At 37.9% G+C, this 9,296-nt stretch overlaps 1 long non-coding RNA gene across 1 annotated transcript; it reads left to right on the top strand.

Annotated features, from left to right (window-relative positions):
* The first annotated feature begins 1,211 nt into the window (after positions 1-1,211).
* LOC134760203 (uncharacterized) lies at positions 1,212-6,852 on the top strand. The gene is made up of 3 exons (XR_010137122.1): positions 1,212-1,329; positions 3,749-3,794; positions 6,644-6,852. It is a non-coding gene; the product is annotated as an uncharacterized LOC134760203 (long non-coding RNA).
* The last annotated feature ends 2,444 nt before the right edge of the window (positions 6,853-9,296 follow it).

Below are 9,296 nucleotides of genomic sequence, written 5' to 3'. Positions count from 1 at the left end.
TCATTGAATTTGTAAAGCTTTTGCAAAACTGTTCTCCAAAAAAGCGCTGCACACATTTTTTTCCAACCCAGAAGTTTTCAAAGTGTCTACTTCCTTAATCTCTTGTCAACATGGAGTTTTTAAACTTTAACATTTTTTCCAAACTGATACATGAAAATGCTTTTCATTTTTAGTCTTTACATATATTAAATTTTTTACTGACTTTTTATGTTCATGTGGTAAAATTTACTCTTTCTGGAGTACAGTTCTATGGGTTTTCAGAGACAATACAATGGTGTAATCACCGTAGCAAACACGATGCGGCCCAGCTCTGTCACCCTCCACCTCCACTCTCCATCATGAGGCTCCACTGCCGTCAACACTGTTCCCAGCCCCCACTGGCAATCACTGATGTGTTTGTTCCTATAATTTTGTCTTCTCCAGAGGGTATCATGAGTACGTTGTTAGCTGCTGACTTGTCATAGATGGCCTTTATCGGAGTGAGGGAGTGCCCTAGTTTGCAAGTTTGCTAATGATATTTTATCATGAATGGACGTTAGATTTTGTTGATTGTGTCTTTTCCGATCTATTAAAAAAAAAGTCTTTTTCTTCTTTATTCAGTTGATATGGTGAATTACATTTTGAACATTACATTCCTGCTATAAATCCTACTTGGTCATTATTTATTATCCTTTGTAGATTTAAAATGAATTTCTTATAAAGAGTTTATAGTCAGGTCCTATTTTTTAAAAAAAATGGTCTTTTAATTGTCTCTTAATAAATATGTCTGGGTCACTTACATTTAATGTAATTATTGATATGGTTAAATTTTGTTTTACTATTTTTAAAAAATTTGTTTTCTGTTTGCATGTTTGACCCCTTTAATTTATGTTCCACCATTCGACCTTACTGCTTTCCTGCTTTCCTATGGATTATGTTAATTTGGTGTTCTATTTTATCTATTTTGGGGGATATATATATATATATATATATATTATTCTTTTTAATGATTGCTGTAGAAATTATATATGAAAACTTAACCTTTTAGTTTCCTTAGAACCATATTTTAACATCAAGTAAAAGCAGGAGCCTCACAGTCATATTGGTCACTTCACATTCCCTCACTTAGGTTATAGTTTTCCTATACGTTACAACAACATACATGGAAAACATCACTATACAATGTTATGAGTTTTGTTTTCTTTCTTTTCTTTTTTTTTTTCTTGAGACAGGGTCTTGCTCTGTTGCCCAGGTTAGGATGCAGCAGTACAATCATAGAGCTCATTGCAGCCTCGACCTCCCATTCAAGTGTGCCTCCTGCCACAGTCTCCTGAAGCACTGGGACTACAGGTATGCACCACCACGCCCAGCTAATTTTTAATTTTTTTGCAGAGATGGGGCCTCACTATGTTGCCCAGACTCATCTAAAACTCCTGGACTCAACTAATCCTCCTGCCTCCACCTTCCAAAGTGCTGGAATTATAGATATGAGCCACCATGCCCGGCCGAGTTTTGCTTTCAATGGTCTTACATATTTTAAATATTTTTTAAAAGAGTAAAACAATCTTTTATTTTAATGCAAATAGTTGCCTTTCTGAAGCTCTTTCTTCATTCTTTAAGTTGCAAGTTTCTTTCTGGTATCATTTCCTGTAGTCCTGAAGTATGACCTTTAAATTGTCCTTTGAAGAAATTCTGCTGGTGGAAAATTCTCTTGGTTTCTTCATCTGAGAAAATAATTACTTATCTGTCAGTCCTGAGGGATATTTGTGCTGGATATAGAATTCTGCATTGAGTTCTTCTCTTTCAGCACTTTCAAGATCATGTTCCATTGTCTTTTACCCTGCGGGATTTCTGATGAGAAATATGTGGACATTTGAATTGGAGTTTCCTTAGTTTATTTTTTCTCTAGTTGTTTACATGATTTTCTTTAACTTTGTGTTTGAGAAGTTGGATTATTATGTATCCAGATGTGGTTTTCTTTGAGTTTATCCCATTTGAGGTTCATTGAGCTTCTTGAATCTGTAAATTTATCAATTTTACCAGTTTGGGAAATGTTTGGACAGTAGTAATACAATTTCTTTCTCTTCTGCTTCTGAGACTCCAGTGATGTGACTGTTAGGCAAATGTGTCATTTTATTTTTTCTACAGATCTGAAGGGGAAAGGATTCCCTATTTAATAAATGATGCTGGGAAAACTGGCTAGCCATATGTAGAAAGCTGAAACTGGATTCCTTCCTTACACCTTATACAAAAATTAATTCAAGATGGATTAAAGACTTAAATGTTAGACCTAAAATCATAAAAACCCTAGAAGAAAACCTAGGCAATACCATTCAGGACATAGGCATGGGCAAGGACTTCATGTCTAAAACACCAAAAGCAATGGCAACAAAAGCCAAAATTGACAAATGGGATCTAATTAAACTAAAGAGCTTCTGCACAGCAAAAGAAACTAACATCACAGTGAAGAGGCAACCTAAAGAATGTGAAAAAATTTTTGCAATCTACTCATCTGACAAAGGGCTAATATCCAGAATCTACAATGAACTCAAACAAATTTACAAGAAAAAAACAAACAACCCCATCAACAAGTAAGCAAATGATATGAACAGACACTTCTCAAAAAGAGACATTTATGCAGCCAAAAGACACATGAAAAAATGCTCATCATTACTGGCCATCAGAGAAATGCAAATGAAAACCACAATGAGATGCCATCTCACACCAGTTAGAATGGCGATCATTAAAAAGTCAGGAAACAACAGGTGCTGGAGAGGATGTGGAGAAATAGGAACACTTTCACACTGTTGGTGGGACTGTAAACTAGTTCAACCATTGTAGAAGTCAGTGTGGCAATTCCTCAGGGATCTAGAACTAGAAATACCATTTGACCCAGCAATTCCATTACTGGGTATACACCCAAAGGATTATAAATCATGCTGCTATAAAGACACATGCACACATATGTTTATTGCGGCAATATTCACAATAGCAAAGACTTGGAACCAACCCAAATGTCCATCAATGATAGACTGGATTAAGAAAATATGGCACATATACACCATGGAATACTATGTGGCCATAAAAAATGATGAGTTCATGTCCTTTGTAGGGACATGGATGAAGCTGGAAACCATCATTCTCAGCAAACTATCTCAAGGACAAAAAACCAAACACTGCATATTCTCACTTATAGGTGGGAATTGAACAATGAGAACACATGGACACAGGAAGGGGAACATCACACACCGGGGCCTGTTGTGGGGTGGGGGGAGGGGGGAGGGATAGCATTAGGAGATATAGCTAATATAAATGACGAGTTAATGGGTGCAGCACACCAACATGGAACATGTATACATATGTAACAAACCTGCACGTTGTGCACATGTACTCTAAAACAAAGTATAATTTAAAAAAATTTTTTTATAGTGCTATTTTTAACCTTTTATTCTCTCTTTTTTTTAGATTGGACCGTTTATATTGATCTGTCTTCAAAGTCACTGACTCTTCTGTCATCTCTGTTATGCTACTAAAGCTGTCCAGTGAATTTCTTATTATAAATATTGTATTTTTAAGTTCTTAAAATTTCATTTGCCTATTTCTTAGTTTCTATTTTCCTGCTGAGAACTGCTTTGCATTTTTTTGATAGTATCTTTACCTTGTGGACATAGTTACATGTGCTACTTTAGCATCTTTGAATATTGTGTTGTGTAGGCTTGCAGTCCTATTCAAATCCCAAGGAAAATGTTAATGTTTTCATTTTTTGCAGCCAATCAACCCAGAGAGGGCAGATCACAGGTTCTTCCCTGCTTTTTGTGAGTACTGGCTCCACACTAATCTCCAATCTTAGATTAGTTTCAAACCTTTTGTTCTGGTACTCTGGGTCTGTTCTGCACATGTGTCACTAAGAGATTAGTTTAAGACATAGGCACTAGTTTAAATCTTTGTTTGGTTTCCAAAGCCTTTGCTCTGTTGATTTGGGTCTTTTCTGCGCCTCATAGCTCAGGGATGAGCAAAGGCTTTGTGTGGGTTCCTACAAGGAATTAAGGGATCCCTTTCTCCTCTTAGGACTTCCTTCTCTGACCTGAAGGGGTGCCTTTTCTGATTCCTCTAGCTGGCCAGAAAAATTTTAGGTCTCCACCCACTTAGTAAAGTACCTTATTTCTTCAGTTGTTGCAGCCAATTTCTCCTTAGTTCTATAAGTATGTGATCATATCACCTATTAATAATAATAATGTTGCCATATTCTTTGCCAGTATTGGCAATGTCTTGGCAAATGCTTTACCAGTATTGGTTTATGGAGAGGGCTTTATGGAGAGGACAGCCTAAAGAGGCAGTATCAAAGCCTTCCTTCCTTTCCGATTAAAAATTACAGAAAAGTAAACAGAATAATACAAGGAACTCAAGTACTCACTACCCACAATGAACAATTAACATGGTGACATGTTTTGTTTTCAGATTCTTAAAAAATCTCCTTACAGATATGTTTGCAATCCGTCCCTGTTTTTCCTTCCCCAGGCATAATTCCTCCGTTCTTCTCTAGAAGTATCCACTATCATGAATTTTTGTGTATTTATACTTTTTACATGAGATAGATATACATATAGAAATATCTATAGATACACAGATATTCATAAGTAATCTACAGTAATGTTTAGTGATTTCATATTTTACAAAAATGGTTTTATACTATTATTTGCAAGTATGCTTGCCTTTTTACACTCTGTTTTATGTTTTTGAGATTTGTCTGTGTTGAGATATTTAAATCTTGTTAATTCACTGAACGGTGTTAATATGCCACAATTTGTTTATCTATATCTTTAATAGTAAAGAGTGGGTATTCTCTGTTTTTGCACTGTTACTTATAAGACTTACAAATTTGATGTAGTTTGTGCTATGTGACCTTCTTTGATGATGCTAAATTATTCATCAGAGTGATTGTACCAATACTATGCAGTCTCAGTGGCAACATGTAAACATATTATTCTTGTTTTTTAAATCTTGATTTTAGTGTAACTTTATAGTACAGGGTATTATTGTTCTGATATTGTTCTGAGTGTGTGATTCTTACAGGTAGAACAAAACCTACAGGAAAGCAGTTTTTTGAATACTGCAGAAACAAGTTTTTTGAACACTAATTGTATGGCAAGAATATCTTTTAGAAGATTTCAGTTGAGAAAACACACATGCAAAATATTATTTCAACAGGAGCTATTGAATGTGCGAATAGGAGTGGCCAGGGGTCAGATGGTCATATGTCTAGGCTCACCTCTGTCACTAAGTATAGAGAGGAGTTGAAGAAATCATTTAACCTAAGTTCTCTGAACTTCAATTTACTTACTTATAATGTATTGGCAAACAAATATATTCCCTGATAATCTTACACAATTAATTGTGAAGTTTTTTTATTATGAAAAGTTTACAAAGTAGAGAAAACTTGAAGTAATTATGTATAAACATCAACATATCTTTCAAGTAGAGTGTTGCAGGTTTTTTTTTCTTCTGTAAAAGATTGGATATTAAATGTTTCAGGCGGCCAGGCACAGTGGCTCATGCCTGTAATCGCAGCACTTTCAGAGGCCGAGGCAGGTGGATCACGAGGTCAGGAGTTCGAGACAAGCCTGGCCAACATAGTGAAACCCCGTCTGTACTAAAAACACAAAAATTACCCTGGCATGGTGGCGCATGCCTGTAATCCCAGTTACTTGGGAGGCTGAAGCAGGAGAATCACTTGAATCTGGGAGGCAGAGGTTGTGGTGAGCCGAGATCACACCACTGCACTCCAGCCTGGGCAATAGAGCAAGACTCTGTCTCAAAAAAGAAAAAAAATGTTTCAGGCTTTGCAAGTCATAGTCTCTATTTCAACTACCCAGCTCTGACACTGTAGTACAAATGCAGCCCTAACTGTCCCTAAGTGAGCCATGATGACTGTGTTCTAATAGGTCTTTATGAACAATGAAATTGGAATTACATAGAATTTTCACATGCCATAAAACATTATTCTTCTTTCCAGTTTTTTCAACATTGAAAACAGTAAAATCCATCCTTAGCTCATAGACAGTAGGGAGTTGGCGAGAACTGGTCCATGAGCCATGGTTTGCTGAACCCCTGCTCTAAGTGGATTTAATAATTGTTAATATTTTGCCATATTTTCTATGTAAACCATTCGAATGATTTTAATGCAAACCATTTGAAGAGACATGATATCTCTTCAACTCTAAATATGTCAGAATACATTTCTGAAGAATTAACGATATTCTCCTACCTAACTATAATGCCATTATGACACTTAAGAAAATTAATGTCTCGAATTTTATCTACTTTTCAGACTATATTTAATTTTACTCATGATCTTCCAAATGTCCTTTAGAGTGTTTTTACCTCAGCCAGGATTTACTCAAAGTTAGCTCATTGCATTAGATTTTTATGGGACTCTAGTCTCTTTTAGTCTAAAATAGTCCATGCTTTTCTTCCCCATCATCTTTATTTTTTGAAGTCAGGGCTGACTGTTGTGTCTAGTGTCCAACACTCTGGAATTATAGGATTTTTTCCTTACTGGGTATTTAATGTTTCTCTCTATTTATATTATTTTCTGTGAATTAAAGTTGAGTCTAGGTGACTTTTTAGATTCAGGGTAAACATTTTTGGCAAAAATTCTTCCTAGGCAGTGCTGTGCACTTCATATCTCATCTCATCTGGAAGCGCATAACATCTGGCTGTCCCAGGTGGAAACTGACAGATTCTCCATCACGAAGATGCACCATCCTTTTGCAATCAGCAAGTCATCTCTGCAGGGACTCTTTAGCACCTTGCAAATATCTTATTTCCCAATTGCCATTCCTCTAAGGGTTTTAGCGTTCATTGATGCTCACCTGAATCAATTGTTAGATTGGAGAATTTTTTTAATTGCTCTATAGATGGAAAGGATCTATTTATTTAAAAGGAATATATAGGTACTACCACTACTTGGTAGAAGCTATTACTCAAATAGGTTCATGTGGGACAGTAGTCCTGGTCTTACGTACTGTGGGTGTCTGTGGAGTGAATCAAGGTGGTCGGGGGCAGGAAGAAAATAAGTTAGCCCAGTGGACTGGTTTTATAAAAGATTCAAGGCATTCATAAAGCTCCACCTTCCTTCTGCTGTCACCATGACAACAGAAGCAAGCCTGGCTGAAACCTTGTCAGTTCATTAGGGCTTCTTATGCTTATGCTCCCAGTTCCATTGAGAGGAAAATCCTTAACACTTATGATATTCAGATTAAATACAAATGCCAGGGGGCTGGAGGACAGGGTGGCACGGAAAGATGTATGCTGCAAACTCCATTTGGCCAGGGATGATCTCATCGCTGTTTTTTTTTTCTTTATTTGAAATAACAAGGTTATTATCTGCTACAATAGCTAATGCCTTGTTATTTTACAAGTGTGGGTTTTCTTTTTTTTAACAGCTTCACTCTGTATTACACTAATTGGATAGAGTGCATGTAAAAAAGAAAGAAAAGACTTACCTCCTTGGAGAAATTAAACAGCCAAGTGCAGAAAAAGCCAGTCTGTGAGGCTTCTGTTTTTGGGGATAGGAAGGAGCAAACACACCTTTCCCTATGTGTTTCACTAAGTACAGCTAAGTAAAGCTAAAATCCCATCTCCGGACATTATGTATACACCAAATATAAGACTGCAAGGTGTACAGGAAAGACCAGAGCTACTAGGGACCTGGAGACTGAGGAATGTCCCAGGGTTCAGTTCATTTGGCTTTCTTTTTGACTTGTATATCCTGGACTGCCTTCTGGAGTAGCTAGTAACCCCAAACACCAATAAACACAGACAAGAAAAGCCCCAAGAAAAGCCAGCCACCTCTAGTTAAAGGGCCAGGAAAGGGACAGCCTAGCAAGACAGGGTGATAACTTTCAAGCAAAAACTCCAGCTAAACCCCATAGAAAAGCTGCAGCTTACCCCTGGTAAACTGCAGTTTCTTTAGGCAAAAAGCTTAGTTTTTGCCTAGGCAGCTGCAGCTGACCCCAGCATCAGCTCTCTAGAGGGGAGCCTGAGTCTCCTGCCCCACCCAGCAGTCATAAGGTGCCCCGTCCCCAGTTTGACATTATACTGCTTTTAGATAAAAGATAATCATTGGAAAAATTGGATAAAGGATACATAGGGCCTCTCTGTGCTATTTTTGCAACTTCTTATTATCATTTCAAAATGAAAAATTAAATAAAAATGGCCAGTCGGTTTGATGACATTTTTCCCTTTTCATGTGGGGGCTCCACGGTCACCTTGACGTCTGTTGAATGGATTTGGTGTCTTGTGGCAAAACAATTGGAATGAAGAGCTGCTTGCCTATTTAATTCTGATACAATGTCCCTAAATGTTAGGTTTGGACAGGGTGCTGTTTAGTTAGCACTGGGCAAGTTCATATTTACCTGAAAGATCCAGGGGACCTTTTGGTGCATCTATAGAAAAATAATCTGTGCTTATGAGCAAGAGCCTCCGAAAGAAACAGGTATCAGGGACAAAGACAGGAAGCTGGGGAAACACTTCCCTAACAAAACTCCACTCAATTCAATAAGAAGTCCCGATTCCCTTTCTTTCATTATTTATTTCAATGTAATTCAATGCAAATTTTATGTCAGGATGATGACATCTGAGAGGGCAGACAGCAAAGGGGAGCTCCACTTTCAGCCTGCAGAAAACACTCACCGAGCACCCCTCACGACGCTAGGATAGGAAACACCTGTGACCAAGATAGACAAGGTCCGTTCCCAAGGAATTCCCATGAAAGTCTCACACCTAGGATGTTGCTTGGAACCTTCTAGAAGCAGAGTAATGGAGCAATTTTGGAAGGAATTCGGGATTTCTAGCCTGAAGCAGAATGAAACATAGCAGTCCCAAGGACCCAAGAAAAGTTTAAGATGGACAGTGGATTAGCCTTGCCTCTCCTGATTCAAATCTGGAAACTAGTGGGAAATTTTCTACCACATTGTGCATAAAGAAGCAGGCTGCATTAAGAAAAGTTCAGCTCGTCTTCCTTACACATTTTTGCACGAAGATCACATTTTGTGAATACTGTGGACCAGCAAGCTCTCTCTCACGGCACCATCTCTAGACCCTCGGGGTGGCATTGAGCTCATCAGATGCTGGGCACCGCCCCTCCTCTTCCCGCCCTGATTCTGCTGGCTGGAATCGCCAGATGCGTGACAGGAGACAGGTATGTGTGAACGGCAAATCAACGGCAAGCCCATTTTTAGTGCAAGCATGGTCCTTGCAATACTTGTCCTGCGTGTGCACTGGCCAAATCCGAGAACCTCAGTTTCAGTGCACCC

Source organism: Pongo abelii, chromosome 16 (genome assembly GCF_028885655.2).
Source record: "Pongo abelii isolate AG06213 chromosome 16, NHGRI_mPonAbe1-v2.0_pri, whole genome shotgun sequence".
Taxonomy (NCBI): domain Eukaryota; kingdom Metazoa; phylum Chordata; class Mammalia; order Primates; family Hominidae; genus Pongo; species Pongo abelii.
The sequence above is the reverse complement of the archived record's forward strand: the minus strand, read 5'-3'. Positions and strand labels throughout refer to the sequence as shown.